This window comes from Scyliorhinus canicula, chromosome 2, assembly GCF_902713615.1.
Source record: "Scyliorhinus canicula chromosome 2, sScyCan1.1, whole genome shotgun sequence".
NCBI classification, from domain to species: Eukaryota; Metazoa; Chordata; class Chondrichthyes; order Carcharhiniformes; family Scyliorhinidae; genus Scyliorhinus; species Scyliorhinus canicula.
The window spans coordinates 245957381-245971280 of record NC_052147.1 but is presented as its reverse complement, the minus strand read 5'-3'; the positions used below and the strand labels follow the sequence as shown (position 1 = coordinate 245971280).

The 13900-nt window shown below is 49.8% G+C and overlaps 2 protein-coding genes across 2 annotated transcripts in view; both read left to right on the top strand.

Moving 5' to 3' along the window:
* Positions 1-13900, top strand: part of LOC119962084 (histamine N-methyltransferase-like) — a 233759-nt gene that overhangs the window by 62142 nt on the left and 157717 nt on the right. The window lies entirely within an intron of this gene.
* LOC119962085 (histamine N-methyltransferase-like) overlaps positions 11587-13900 on the top strand; it is a 98885-nt gene continuing 96571 nt past the window's right edge. The window contains exon 1 of the mRNA XM_038789940.1: positions 11587-11745. The gene's annotated coding sequence lies outside the window, so the exon portion shown is untranslated. The remainder of the gene's footprint in view (positions 11746-13900) is intronic.

The following is a 13900-nucleotide window of genomic DNA, read 5'->3' as shown; positions in this document are numbered from 1 at the left end:
CTATCCTGTAGGTGTAGTCATCTTGGTCTCTGCCCAAATTATAGCACTCGGATGATCATAGCATTTGGTGTGCAAAACGTCGAATCCTTGTAACGTTGCACATGATTTCTAGCGACATTATGGTGACATTATGTAGTAATATTTTTGGCTGCCCAATCCTAACTAACCCGTCCGGGGGAAGTTCAACCATATGGGGGCATTTTGTGGGCTTTTGATATCCACAAGTGCTGAGATTGTAGCATCTTACATCTTTACACCCTAATCTATCTATCACATGTGTGCAATACTCCTGACAGTACAACCCTCCAAGGCCAGGCTCCCACACAAATGGGGGCAGATTGGCTCATCCGGCTGTTATATTTAAATATGAACCAAATACCCAAGCTTCCCCTTGTGAGCCTGTTACATTACATGTATATCCCCACATTCCCAAACCCGTGTGTACATCATACATGCCCTTTATAAGCATGTGTCCCTCCGAGTCCATTTCAATTTTTAGTCCCAAGTCAGAAGGGGTGGTAAACCACCCTCCTCCTGCACGTGTCTTCAGAAAGTGCCATCCTGTGGGTCACTTAACGTTCTTTGTCCCCTAGTTGATGTTGGCCCAGTCGCAGCCTGGATCCTTGATTCTGATAGGTGTACCGGGTCTTTCGAGTGGCACCAAAACTGTGCGTTCTGCCACTGTCCTTCCCCAAAAGGTCGTGATCACTTGGGTGCAATGGCTCTCCGAGACCATGTGGTCGGTTTCTTTATCCATTCCCCTATTCCTTCTGTGGGGAGTTTCACATATTGCCCCGCGTACAAGCATGTGTGGTTGCTGATGAATGCCGTGGGTGCATCACAGGTCTGTCCTCGGCATATCTACGGAAGCAGAAATATGTAACAAAAGGTGATATGTGCGGTAGTCACCACTGTTGTATATAATACACAGAGAAGGTGTAATACGGGAAGGCTCCTGTACTACAGGAACAGGGATAGAACACTGCCTGCTGGCTCCGCCCAGTAGGCGGAATGTAAATGTGTGTGCTCACCGAGCTGCAACCATTTCGGCAGCAACTGTAGGAGGCAACACATCTCTGCGTACTAAAGCCTCGATTACTCTCTACTCTCGTCTCGTCGTAATTCATAGTGCATCAATATGAACCCCTCATAACCAGGGGAAGTTAAACATCTTTTGGTTCCTTGTACATTTTAATTTGAGTATAATGCTTCCACTTCAGCATGCCTTTCATTTCAATTAAGGCACATGTATCCTCTGCAACAATCACTCCATGTGGTCCTATCCATCTGGGCTGTAAGCCTGCCCTTTCTGGAAGCATCTTAATCATTGTCTGTCCCCTGCCTTTGGGGAACTGGCTGCGGATGCAATCCCTTTCTTTTTTAGGGTTAGGGTTAGGGTTAGGGTTAGGGTTAGGGTTAGGGTTAGGGTTAGGGTTAGGGATGGTGCAGGAGGGAGGGTTTTGGTTTCCTGGATATTTGGGGCTCATTCTGGGGTAGGTGGGACCTCTACAAACAGGATGGTCTTCACCTGAACCAGAGGGGTACCAATATCCTGGGAGGGAGATTTGCTAGTGCTCTTCGGGGGGGTTTAAACTAATTCAGCAGGGGGATGGGAACCTAAATTGTAGACCCAGTGTACAGGATGTTGAGAGTAGTGAGGTCAGGGATAGGGTTAAAAGTTCGAAAGAGGGCACCGGCAAGCAGGACGCTGGTTTGAAGTGTGTCTACTTCAACGCCAGGAGCATCCGGAATAAGGTGGGTGAGCTTGCAGCATGGGTTGGTACCTGGGATCTCGATGTTGTGGCGATTTCGGAGACATGGGTAGAGCAGGGACAGGAATGGTTGTTGCAGGTTCCAGGATTTAGATGTTTCTGTAAGAACAGGGAAGATGGTAAAAGAGGGGGGGGTGTGGCATTGTTAATCAAGGAAAGTATTACGGCGGTAGAAAGGACGCTTGAGGACTCGTCTACTGAGGCAGTATGGGCCGAGGTTAGGAACAGTAGAGGAGAGGTCACCCTGTTGGGAGTTGTCTATAGACCTCCGAATAGTCCCAGAGATGTAGAGGAAAGGATTGCAAAGATGATTCTTGACAGGAGCGAGAGTAACAGGGTAGTTGTTATGGGGGACTTTAACTTTCCAAATATTGACTGGAAATACTATAGTTCGAGTACTATAGATGGGTCAGTTTTTGTGCAGTGTGTGCAGGAGGGTTTTCTGACACAGTATGTAGACAGGCCAACAAGGGGCGAGGCCACATTGGATTTGGTACTGGGTAATGAACCCGGCCAGGTGTTAGATTTAGATGTAGGTGAGCACTTTGGTGATAGTGATCACAACTCGGTTATGTTTACTTTAGCAATGGGCAGGGATAGGTATATACCGCAAGGGAAGAATTATAGCTGGGGGAAAGGCAATTATGATGCTATTCGGCAAGATTTAGGAGGTATAGGATGGGGAAGGAAACTGCAGGGGATGGGTGCAATCGAAATGTGGAGCTTTTTCAAGGAACAGCTACTGTGTGTCCTTGATAAGTATGTACCTGTCAGGCAGGGAGGAAGTTGTCGAGCAAGGGAGCCGTGGTTTACTAAGGAAGTTGAAGCACTTGTCAAGAGGAAGAAGAAGGCTTATGTTAGGATGAGACATGAAGGCTCAGTTAGGGCACTTGAGAGTTACAAGTTAGCCAGGAAGGACCTAAAGGGAGAGTTAAGAAGAGCGAGGAGAGGACACGAAAAGTCGTTGGCGGATAGGATCAAGGAAAACCCTAAGGCTTTCTATAGGTATATCAGGAACAAAAGAATGACTCGAGTAAGATTAGGGCCAATCAAGGATAGTAGTGGAAAGTTGTGTGTGGAATCAGAGGAGATAGGGGAAGCATTAAATGGATATTTTTCATCAGTGTTTACACTGGAGAAAGACAATGTTGTCGAGGAGAACACTCAGGTTCAGTCGACCAGGCTAGATGGAATTGAGGTTCAAAAGGAGGAGGTGTTAGCAATTTTAGAAAATGTCAAAATAGACAAGTCCCCTGGGCCAGATGGGATTTATCCTAGGATTCTCTGGGAAGCCAGGGAGGAGATTGCTGAGCCTTTGCCCTTGATCTTTATGTCGTCTTTGTCGACAGGAATAGTGCCGGAAGACTGGAGGATAGCAAATGTTGTCCCCTTGTTCAAGAAGGGGAGTAGAGATAACCCTGGTAATTATAGACCTGTGAGCCTTACTTCGGTTGTGGGTAAAATGTTGGAAAAGGTTATAAGAGATAGGGTTTATAATCATCTTGAAAAGAACAAGTTGATTAGCGATACTCAACACGGTTTTGTGAAGGGTAGGTCATGTCTCACAAACCTTATTGAGTTTTTTGAGAAGGTGACCAAACAGGTGGATCAGGGTAAAGCTGTTGATGTGGTGTATATGGATTTCAGTAAGGCGTTTGATAAGGTTCCCCACGGTAGGCTATTGCAGAAAATAAGGAAGTATGGAATTGAAGGTGATTTAGCGGCAAATGTTCATCCTGGAGTTCAGTTACTAGTGGTGTACCGCAAGGATCTGTTTTGGGGCCACTGCTGTTTGTAATTTTTATAAATGACCTGGAAGAGGGTGTAGAAGGATGGGTTAGTAAATTTGCAGATGACACGAAGGTCGGTTGAGTTGTGGATAGTGCTGAAGGATGTTATAGGATACAGAGGGACATAGATAAGCTGCAGAGCTGGGCTGAGAGGTGGCAGATGGAGTTTAATGCGGAAAAGTGTGAGGTGGTTCACTTTGGAAGGAGTAACAGGAATGCAGAGTACTGGGCTAATGGCAAGATTCTTGGTAGTGTAGATGAACAGAGAGACCTCGGCATCCAGGTACATAAATCCCTGAAAGTTGCCACCCAGGTTAATAGGGCTGTTAAGAAGGCATATGGTGTGCTAGCCTTTATAAGCAGGGGGATTGAGTTTCGGAACCACAAGGTCATGCTGCAGCTGTACATAACTCTGGTGCGGCCACACCTGGAGTACTGCGTGCAGTTCTGGTCACCACATTATAGGAAGGATGTGGAAGCTTTGGAAAGGGTTCAGAGGATATTTACTAGGATGTTGCCTGGTATGGAGGGAAGGTCTTACGAGGAAAGGCTCAGGGAATTGAGGTTGTTTTTGTTAGAGAGGAGAAGGCTGAGAGGTGACTTAATAGAGACATATGAGATAGTCAGAGGGTTAGATAGGGTGGACAGTGAGAGTCTTTTTCCTCGGATGGTGATGACCAACACGAGGGGACATAGCTTTAAATTGAGGGGTGAGAGATATAGGACCGATGTCAGAGGCTGTTTCTTTACTCAGAGAGTAGTAGGAGTGTGGAACGCCTTGCCTGCAACAGTAGTAGACTCGCCAACTTTAAGGGCATTTAAGTGGTCGCTGGATAGACATATGGATGAAAATGGAATAGTGTAGGTCAGATAGGCTTCAGATGGTTTCACAGGTCGGCGCAACATCGAGGGCCGAAGGGTTCCCCACGGTAGGCTATTGCAGAAAATAAGGAAGTATGGAATTGAAGGTGATTTAGCGGCAAATGTTCATCCTGGAGTTCAGTTACTAGTGGTGTACTATGTTCTATGCTCTGTGTGTCTATCATTTCTCCCTTTAAACTGTGCAGCTGCTCCGCTAGGAGCCTGATAAATTTAAAGACTCTCCTTTGCATGACAGCTCTCTGCGCCCCCTGTTACTATGTCCTCTGGGGTGCCGTAGCTCTCCTGGTCATTAATTTGAATGGTGTCAGTCCTGTCCCCCTTGCACTTGTGGCTCGCATTTACATGAGTATATGCGGGTCAAATCTTTACCCAACTCTGTCCTGTGTATACTAAAGCTTTCGTCAGACTGTTCTTAATGGACGGTTTGTTATTTCAATCATGGGGGTGATACGGGATGTGAAATCGTTGTTTGACTCCTAGCAGGACACACGCCTGCTTCATTACCTTGCCCGTGAAAAAAGTTGCCCTGATCTGAATCGAGCTGCAGTGGGACTCCCCACCATGGAATTACTTTTGCCAATATCCTGGCCACTGTCCCGGCTGTCCAATCCCTGCAGGGAAATGCCTCCACCTACCAGGTGAATCTATCTATAATAACTAAGCTGTATCTTTTATTCTGAGACTGCGGAGTGGTCCGGTGAAATCTATCTGCAGTTGCTCCCATCGCCCCAGCGGTCTGGGCTGAAACCTCCTTCTCATCTTTGGGGATTTCCCTGGCTCGCATTGGGCGCAGACTATCCTGCTGACTACGCCAAGTGTCAGAGTGAAGTAAAGCTCAGAGTCTGTTCTCGACCACATGGAGTTGTAAAAGTTGTGTTTATTCAGAATTGCTGTGTGCACACAGGAGAGACAAGTTCTGTTGCTCGCCTTAGCTCACAATAGTCAGCTCTGATCATATTCAGAACTATATGCATATATATTTGAGTTCTTTCAGATTTACAAGTAGGCATTGACGTCTACAATTCAGTCGGAACAATACAAGGTGATCAGTATGCATATATTCTGGTCCCTTTAAAAGGAAAATGATTAGCTAATACAATGCTTCTTTACAATCTTCTGGATTCTGTTCTGCACATTTCCTTTAACCAGAACTTCTGGATGGGGTGTTAGTGTGTTTGTTATCCCTGCACTGGGCTGGACAATGAACCTCCTACAGATATGCTGGAGCCATGATTTCTGTGACGTCGATCTCCTTTCTTATCCTAATGCCCTGTGAGATGATTGAAATACCTCCAGTGCAACATTTTTAACCCCTTGCCTGCTGGATTTTCCCTTGACCTGCGCTGTTATAATATTTGAGACATCTTTGTTAATACTTATATCAATTCTGACACACATATAGCAATTTCTTCCGCTAACATGCGGCTTCACTTTAGATTCCGGGGACAGTGACCCAGGGGTAGAATGGCAGGAACCAGAAGAGGATACATCTGACTATTCAACTGGTTTACTTAGCACAGGGCTGGTTTAGCACAGTGAGCTAAACAGCTGGCTTGTGATGCAGAACAAGGCGAGCAGCGCAAATTCAATTCCCGAACAGCCTCCCCGAACAGGCCACAGAATGTGGCGACTGGGGGCTTTTCACAGTAACGTCATTGAAGCCTACTTGTGACAATAAGTGATTATTATCATTACGGCAAGCCCCACTGCCGACTGGGGGCCCCTTCCCCGTTCCAAGAGATAGAACTAACCGCACCTCCTAAACAGGCCCCGGAACCGAACCCCATCCCTATGAATCCAGTCACCACCCACAGACAGGATGGACAGAACCCCAATATCACCTACATAACGCCCTACACGGTGACCCAGCTCACTGAGATCGCAAAAGCTAACGGGGTGTTCGAGCCCACCGTGGATCCAAACGCTCTTTTGGAGAACATTGCCCAATGCCGTATCCTAAATGGGTTAGGCGAGGCAGAGGAGATCAAGCTCATCCTCCTATGCCTAAGTCCCGCAATCCGCTCTGCCCTCCCCAACCCCCAAAATGTAGCAGGGGGAACCTTGCCCCAAATGAAGGCGACTGCCATAGGATACAATAGAGACAACCCAGTGATCGGCCTCAACAATTGTCAGGAAACGCAAGGGGAACATCCAATAGCATTCGCAGGTCGGCTGTAGAACCAGTTTATTGTGGTTTTCGGTCCACTAAACAGGGCCCAGTTAGACCCACATCACCGATCCATATGGATCCGCACCCTGATAGCCCATGCCAGGCACACCAGTCGCAAAGCATGCGAGAATTACGACCCTGAACACGATACACACAATGAGGCCTGGGTTATCCAGAAAATGACTCGTGCTTGGGAGCGGGACGTCAAACAGATGAAAACCCCTAAATTTACAGGTGCTACCTTGATCTCCCCAGAACCCATTCTGTCACACCTGGCCATTACAGGACTCTACATATGGCAGTGTATCCCACCATCCGAATTAGCCTGATGGAAGAAAGAATTCCTACAACACCTGGACACGGAAAGGACCATCAGAGGTCGGGAAAGAACAATCAAGAACCTTCTTACTTCCCCGTCTATATTACAGTATGCATGGTGTCACTTATCATTTTGTATGTTTATTGTTTTGTACTGTAAACCTTGATGTATTGTTTCTTCATTGTTTTTAAAAAATTATTTTACTTAATTTAAATTTGTTGTCATCATGTGGGTTGGGGATGATACTGTAAAACCTGAATTCGGAGTACTTGCTCATTGAGATGGTTTGGTAAGGATTGTGTGATCTGGTTCGCTGGTGCTCACTGGATCAAGAGGAGTGATGCACCATGAATTGGATTTCAGTCGTGAAGTAGTTCCAAACAACAGGCTTTAATACACTAGATGTGTGCCCGGCAGTAGACTTACAGAGAAAGGCCGACTGGCAGCCGGTAGGGGTTCTTATATCCCACCTCATAGGTGGAGCTACCAACCTGTCAGCCAATCGGTGGGTAGTCACGACTAGCCTCAGCCAATTGGCAGAGAGGCACATGACTTGCCTGAGCCAATGGGCAGCGAGTCTTCTGCACCAATGGCAGCATGGTTCTAAGGTACCGTAATCTCCCTAGTCATACTACCACAAGGAGGAAATGTCATAATATAATCAGGGCCTAGTTTTACCCACATGGTGACAACAAATTTAAATTAAATATAATAATTTTTAAAAAACACTACACTAAGGATATATGTGATATATATGGGCCCTTTGAAATTCACACTGAGGCGTTCAAAGGGGCGGGACGCTTTCACCAGGCGCGCGCAGTCCGGCCAGTAGAAGTGCGGCTTGCACTCAGCACAGACCTGGCAGTCTCTGGTGACTGTCCGTACTTCCTCGACGGAGTAGGGCAGATTGCGGGCTTTGACAAGGTGGTACAACCGATTTACCCCCGGATGGTAAAGGCTGTCGTGCAGGGCACGGAGCTGGTCTACTTGTGCGCTGGCACATGTACCTCGGGAGAAGATGTCTGGGGGCTCGTTGAGCTTGCCGGGGCGATACAAGATCTCGTAATTATAGGTGGAGAGCTCGATTCTGCACCGCAAGATTTTATAATTTTTGATCTTGCCCCGCTGCGTGTTGTTGAACATGAAGGCTACCGACCGCTGGTCAGTGAGGAGAGTGAATCTCCTGCCGGCCAGGTAATGCCTCCAGTGCCGCACGGCTTCAACAATTGCCTGGGCCTCCTTTTCAACAGATGAATGTCGAATTTCGGAGGCATGGAGGGTGCGGGAAAAGAATGCCACGGGTCTTCCTGCCTGGTTTAGAGTGGCGGCAAGGGCGACATCTGAAGGGTCACTCTCTACTTGAAAGGGCAGTGTCTCGTCTACTGCATGCATCCTGGCCTTGGCTGTGTCTGCTCTAATACGGGCGAAGGCATGTTGTGCCTCGGCCGTGAGGGGAAATTGAGTGGACTGTATCAGTGGGTGGGCCTTGTCTGCGTATTGTGGGACCCACTGGGCGTAGTAGGAGAAGAACCCCAGGCAGCGTTTGAGGTCCTTGGGGAAGTGGGGAAGGGGGAGCTCCATGAGGGGGCGCATGCGATCGGGCTCGGTCCCCAGGAGTCCGTTTGGACTCCGTAGCCGAGGATGGCCAAGCGGTTAGTGCTGAACACGCACTTCCCCTTGTTGTAAGTGAGGTTGAGGAGAGATGCGGTGTGGAGAAATTTGGCAAGGTTGGAGTCATGGTCCTGTTGGTCATGGCTGCAGATGGTGACATTATCTAAGTACGGAAACGTGGCCCGCAGTCCGTACCGGTCAACCATTCGGTCCATTTCTCTTTGGAATACCGAGACGCCATTAGTGACGCTGAAGGGAACCAGAAGAAATTGGTAGAGGTGACCGTCCGCCTCGAAGGCAGTGTATGGATTGTCCGATTTGCAGATGGGGAGCTGGTGGTATGCGGATTTAAAGTCAATCGTTGAGAAGACCCGGTACTGTGCAATCTGATTGACCATATCAGATATGTGAGGGAGGGGGTACGCGTCGAGCTGCGTGTACCGGTTGATGGTCTGGCTGTAGTCCACGACCATCCTGTGTTTTTCCCCAGTTTTAACCACTACCACTTGGGCTCTCCAGGGACTATTGCTGGCCTCGATAATAACTTTCCGAAGCAGCCGCTGGACCTCGGACCTGATGAAGGCCTTGTCCTGGGCGCTGTACCGTCTGCTCCTGGTGGCGACGGGCTTGCAATGCACAGTCAGATTGGCAAAGAGGGAGGGACGGTCAACCTTGAGGGTCGTGAGGCTGCAAACGGTGAGTGGGGGTAGGGGCCCGACGAATTTGAGGGTGAGACTCTGGAGGTTACATTGAAAATCCAGGCCCAGTATTAGTGTAGCACAGAGGTTGGGGAGAACATACACGCGGAAACCGCAGAATTCAACGCCTTGCACGGTGAGGTTGACCACACAGAAACCCCAGATCGGGACAGAGTGGGATCCAGAGGCCAGGGAGATCCGCTGGTTGGCGGGATGGACCGCGAGGGAGCAGCGCCTTACCGTGTCCGGGTGGATGAAGCTATCGGTGCTCCCGGAGTCTAGTAGGCAGGAGGTCGCGTGGCCGTTGATTAGCACCGTCGTCAAAGCGGTGGCCAGGTTGTGAGGACGGGACTGGTCCAGCGACACGGAGGCAAGCAGCGGGCGATCGTCCGAGGAGTCCGATGAGGAGCGGCAGCGACCCGGGTCCAGTGGTCCAGTCCCAAGGGTGAGACAAACTGGCGGCGTCCAAAGGACCTATGGGGGAGAAGATGGCGGCGCCCATGCAGCGCACGTTGCGGCCGCAGGGCAAGATGGCGGCGCCCATGCAGCGCACGTTGCGGGCGCGGGGCAAGATAGCGTAGCCCACTGGCCGCATGTGGACCTGGGGGGAGAAGATGGCGGCACTCATAGTGCACACGTTGTGGGGGCGGCGCAAGATGGTGGCACCTACGGGCCACATGTGGACCTGGGGGGAGAAGATGGTGGCGCCCACTGGTCGCACGTGGTCCCGGGAGCAGAGGATGGCGGCACCCACTGTGCGATTGGCTGGGGGAAGGGAGCGAAATTGGGCGCGATAGCGGCAACTGCACTGGCCTGGCACACCGCCGCAAAGTGGCCCTTCTTGCCGCAGGATTTGCAGGTGGCGGTGCGGGCTGGGCAGCGCTGGCTGGGGTGCTTTTGATGGCCACAGAAGTAGCAGCAGAGACCCCCAGAGTGTGCGGTGTGGCGGGCAGAGCAGGCATATTGGGCAGGAGTGGTCCCAGTTGGGGGGGGGTCGGTAGCGGGGTCCATGAGGGGTAGGATGGATGGGCCGTGCAGCGAGCAGCCATCATGGAGAGCACTAAAGCTTTCGTCTCCGTTAGGTTGAGCGCGGCCCCTTCCAACAGTTGTTGCTGGATGGGGTCTGATGCAATCCCCGTCACGAATTCATCACGTATGAGGAGTTTGGAATGTTCCATGGCCGTGACAGCCTGGCAGCCGCAGTCCCGTATGAGAGGGATAAGGGCCCGCCAGAAGTCTTCAATCGACTCACCGGGTAGTTGTACGTGAGTGCCGAGTACATGCCTTGCAAATAGAGTGTTCGTCTTCTGGACGTAGTTTTCTTTAAGGAGGTCCATGGCGCCTGCGGAAATCGGCATATCCTGTATCAGCGGGAACACGCTGGAGCTCAACCTTGAGTAGAGAACCTGGATTTTCTGAGCTTCCGTCGGCTCGGCGGTCGCTGAGTTGATATAGGCCTCGAAGCAAGCCAGCCAGTGATTAAAGTCCTTTCTGGCGTTTGGCGAGTGCGGATCCAGCTGCAAGCAATCTGGTTTGATCCTGATGTCCGTGATGCGGAAAATCTAACTGTAATAAATTGATGCGCTATCAATCGTACTAAAGACTCGAATGGGTACAATAGAGCCTTTATTACAGTTAGATGTTTATCCTCCGACTGCAGCTGGTAGAATGGCTGTCCAGGAGAACTCATGAATATTTATATGGCTCTTTGTGGGTGGAGCTAGCCGGCAGGGGCTACCGGCGAACCTGAAGTATAGGTACTACTTTACATCCGCTAATATAGGCACACACACAATTACACAGTGGATCACCACCCTTGCTCATTGAGATGCTTTGGTAAGGATAGTGTGATCTGGTTCACTGATGCTCACTGGATCAAGAGGAGGAAATGTAGTAATATAATCAGGGCCTAGTTTGAAGGCCGATTAAATTGGATGTCTTAAATTAAAGAATTGGGCACTTTAAAAAGTCTGCAGAAGGCTGCAGAATCCGAATATACAGAACTCAGACAGGCTGCAGGGGATATGTCGGGAGCGGTCCCTGAATAACCCATCAAGTAAATATTGCTGCTATCTGAGATGCACTGACCTATTGTCTCCAGTTCCTGATAAAACATCAAGTGATCATCGCTCCTCCCAGGGTGGGCTCAGGTTCGCTGTCAACAAGTCATCAACCAGACCATTGGGCACTGAGACCCTGCCTCCTGAGTCTCCATTGGCCAAGGGCAGGAGGAGAAAGGTGGTGGGTGGCGGCAGGGGGATAAAAATAGGCATTCCAGACATCTAGGGAACAAAGACTGGAAGCAAAGACTGGAAGAAAAGATTGGGAGCAAAAAGACTGGGAGCAAAAGACTCGAAGCAAAGACTCAAAGCTTGGTGTGTGATGTGACCTTGACCAGACCAGACGGAAGCAAGCAAGCAATAGCCAGCGAGAATCACCTTTACAAAGAGGAACCAGAGGGACTCCAAAATCGGATCTGCAGCTTACCAAACCACCTTTGCAGGTAGTATAGTTGAATCCTCGGTGTTTCTTGTATGTGTAGAGGGTCATTTATGGGTTAACTATATTTAATAAAGTGTGTTGCATTATATTTGTGTCCGACTTTGTTCTACTCATGAATAAAGACACTTGGGTAAACTTTAATTAAAGAGCTGGTTGGAGTACCTGAATTGGACAGATACATCATTTACTCTGAAAACTACACTCTCAGTTTACTCAGAGATATTTAAAAGCTCTTGCAATTCTTGAGAAGCTCTTAAATCCTTCCTAATGTGACAATCGGAAACTAACGTGATATTTTGCCTATGGCCCAATAAACTGTTTAACTTTTCTTCACTTTATGTAAGCACAATATGGTTCCTCTCAATCTAACATGTTCCCAAACTTTCCTTTGCTATCCCTGCTTCCAAGATTTATCACAGTCTATGCCTGTAAATCCTAAGTGATTTTTCACTCATGTTTTCCATCGGAGAAGGCTCAAGGTGGAGAGGAGTTGTTGAGGCAACTTTGGGCATTTGGTGGTCTTATCAAACAGCTGTAACTGCGCTTATTGCTTTCCATTTATTTTCATTGAGGTTCAAATTCATTATAAAGTAGAAAGGTGCATAAAATTAACCAGAATAATTGAACTTAAATGTAAAATCTCGAACAATGCTCTCAGTTCCCCTTAGAAATGTGCCTTTAAACTTGGCATTTTACTGTTTGGGTTTTTCATTGATTCTGACCCCCTTCCCCTCCTTCACTAACAATAACGATGGAATGTTATCTGCAATGTAAGTAAGGATTCTTGTGTAACTATTTGTTTAACATGTCATTGATTTGTTATTGGGATTACTGCTGAGTTGCCTGGTGTCAGATTTTACAGAATGTTACAACTGATTTGATGCTTTTGTTCAATGTCACACAGTTCTTTTTTTGGTTTCCACGTCTGCATTTAAACTTCTTCTGGCGATACGTCCAGAAATCTGTACAACTAGAGTGGGTGCCATCGGAAAAGGTTTGGGCCTTTGAATTTAGCAGAGAAAATGAAGCAAATATAGAGGGCGGGCTTCTCCGACCCCCTGGGGAGGAGAGGGGGGCATTGGGGAGGGTGCGTGCCGGGGAGGAGAGGGGGGGAGCTGGGGAGGATGCTTGCCGGGGAGTAGGGGGGTGGGGGGGTGTTGGGGTGGGCGAGTGATGGAGAGAGTGTGTGCCGGGGAGGAGAGGGGGGCCCAGGAGGGCCAGTAATGGAGGAGGGGGGGGGGGGGGGAAATTTGGGGGGGAGGGTGTACGCCTGGCCATGTGCCAGCTGACAACAGTCGCGACCATGCAGCCCATGGCACCTGGCTGCGGGGGGGAGGTATGGGCAATGGTGACATTTAGTCTATCTCCCCCCAGCCCCACTCCCGGCAGGCCGTTATGTTTGGTCATTACCCAGCGATGTAGGCAGCCGTGGCGGGAGCCGCACTTCTACATGTTGCCCTGGGGGATCGGGAGCAGGAGCGTGCCAGGGAGGTGGCGGAGGCTGCCACAGGGGAGCGTGCCGCAGGGAAGCAGTTGGCAGCTGCTCAGGCTGGAGGGCCGCCCGCACGACAGGACGAGGAGCAGGAGGAGAAGGTGGTGGTGGTGCCATGGCGACGGAGACGCCGATGAGGCCCCATGTGTACCGGCTCCGCTCATCGTACCAGGAGCTCACGGACCCGGCATGCAGGAGGAGACTCCGGACATGAGCTGGGAAACCCTGGCACATATCTCCCACCTGATGGCACACCTGGCACCGCGTGGCACTGTGGGAGGACACCCTCTCCCCGTGGCTGTCAAGATTACGGTGGCCATGAACATCTATGCTATGGGGTCATTCCAGGCCCTGAGTGGGGATCTGTCCAGCATATCGCAGGCATTGGTGCACCGGTGCATCTGTGCAGTGACATACGCCCCACATGCCATTGCGAACCGCTATATCCAGTTCCCTGTGCACCGGGCCAGCCAGGATGCCCGGGCAGCGGGCTTCGCTGCCATGGCCAGGATGCCCATGGTCCAGGGGCAATCGATGGGATGCACGTCACCGTGCGGCCACCTGTGGATAACAGGGCCATGTTCACGAATAGGAAGGGGACCTATTCCATGAACGTGCAAGTAGTCTGTGACCACCACATGATGATCCTGCACGTCTGGGCCCG